A 2,271-nucleotide genomic window follows, 5' to 3' on the forward strand; every position below is an offset into this window, starting at 1 on the left:
GAGCTCCCCAACTTTAACCTTAGAACTATTACAAGAGCTATAGAATTATTTTCTTGTACAACAGGAAACAAGTATTACTACAGTATGCAATAATCTACAAAAACCTATAAAAATATATACATATGCAATAATCCAAAGTGCTTGAAAAAACAAACTCCGACAGAAGATTTTGCTGCATAAATTACACTAAATCGCTATTCTCAAACTCATCGTATTGTTAATATCACGTTGCACTATTATTTCCTTGAGTAACTGACAAAAGTTATTTTATTTCGAATTATTTCGACGTCGTAAACTGTTCCAATTTTCTACGACACGCTATATGTACTAATTAAAAACAGAAACAACACGTAAAACGCCTTTACTGCTGATGACTGACCGCTTTGTTGAACAATAATAGCGTAAATAACTATGTGGTCAAGGTACAATAGAGATATTAACCTAACATTGAAATGCTCTGTTCCGTGCAGATTTATGTTCTTTGCCTGAAATTGGTTTGCACTTGCGTAACGAATTACATGGAGTTTTCGCCAACAATTGAGCTGTCAGTGATTTGCATGTTTTTCGTCAATGGAATTTGGAAAGTGAAAGGCAATTAAACGCAACTAACACGATGCAAAATATAAATAACAATGTTGTATTTGTTATAGATCATAAGTAGAATTTAATAATATAGAAATGTTATGAAATTTATAGAATCTATTTAAAATCGTATGGTTATAAAAATATGAAGACATTTCCAAGTTAAAAATCACAATTCTTAATAATACCATAGAAAAGAACTTTATAATCTTTTTAGATGATAACAAAGAAACGAATACAATAGATAACACTGCAATATGAAAGATATCTATATTATCTATATTTATTTTCTTATATTTTTATATTTTTGTTAAAGATATGTAACGAGTTAGGCTATAACGAGTATCGAATTTATTATTTCATTTTGAATTTAAAAATTCGTAACATCGATCGTTGTGATACAAATATTCAGATATATTCTTTGTTTAAAATTCTATTGACCGTAATTCAGAATTTCATATTCATTCTAGTTGTAAGAAGAAAATAAGAGTTTGTAATTTTGTTTTATTTTTTTCTATGCACTTAGTAGGAGCGCTGTAAAATATGTCGAGTTTGAGATTTTTTGGCCACGAGACAATGTAATAATAAACATTTCCTTCGTATGTAAATGCTTCCTTGACGTGCAAGTAATATCGATTAATAGTATAATAATAATAATAATAATAATAATAATAATAATAAATAATAATAATTAATATTGTTCAACTTAATAGATTTCTTAATTGTAGAAAAATTGTACTAATCAATACGATAGTTTAAAAGTATATATTCATGGAATGAAACCCTTGGCGAACAAGAAATTAGATGAAATATTTATCGAGTCAATTTAACTATAGGGATAGAGTGAAACTAAATTTATATTTCTGGAAGCAAGCGTCGATTTGGAAATCCATGATTTCGCAGAATGGTATTGAGTAGAAGACAGTATTAACCACACAGTAGCTAAGAACTTCATAACTTTCTCAATCTAGATGAAACGAAAGAGTTTTGCATTATAATCGCCAAATACAGTGGCTGACTTAAATGGAAAAGAACAAGAATCAAGTTATTCAGATAGTTGCAGTTATCCGTTCATAACTTCATATTCTGTCGAATTAATAGTTTGAAACGAATTTAAATGGTTTGAATTAATTGAAAGTTATTCCACGGAGCGTAGAATTTGAAAATGCAAGCCCATTCAGCGAATATGCTTAGTAAGTTTACGCGAAAATAGGAAAAGAAGCGTCTGTTGTTTTACTCATTTTTTAATCACACGTCGGCAATCGAATAAACACGGAATATGTACAAAAACTCTGCTTAATTCTGTTCTTTCCATTCATTGCACTTTAGCAAACTTTTTTATTTCATTTAGTAATACCGCAAAATCTCTCGCCAACTTATCTGTTATGAAATTGATTTAAATAAACTGCAAATGTTCAAGATGATTTTTTTTAAAGAATTACGCAATTATGAGCTCTCAGAAAGAATAAATAATTAATTATACGACGAATTCTTCTATCTTATCACAAAGATAAAAACAAAAATAAAAGCAAAAACTCGATAACAAAGTTATATAACAGAGTTTAAAAAAAGAAGAAAGTGGACCACGAGAAGCAACATTGATATTTATTTTAAAAAATTCGTTAAACCAGAATAATTTTTTTTATATTGTGCATAGTACCACAGTGGATTCGATTATTTCCTTTCGAG

At 28.5% G+C, this 2,271-nt stretch overlaps 1 protein-coding gene across 1 annotated transcript in view; it reads right to left on the bottom strand.

Moving 5' to 3' along the window:
* Positions 1-2,271, bottom strand: part of LOC132907538 (gamma-aminobutyric acid receptor alpha-like) — a 90,306-nt gene that overhangs the window by 86,271 nt on the left and 1,764 nt on the right. The window lies entirely within an intron of this gene.

The sequence above is a fragment of the Bombus pascuorum genome, chromosome 1 (assembly GCF_905332965.1).
Source record: "Bombus pascuorum chromosome 1, iyBomPasc1.1, whole genome shotgun sequence".
NCBI lineage: Eukaryota > Metazoa > Arthropoda > Insecta > Hymenoptera > Apidae > Bombus > Bombus pascuorum.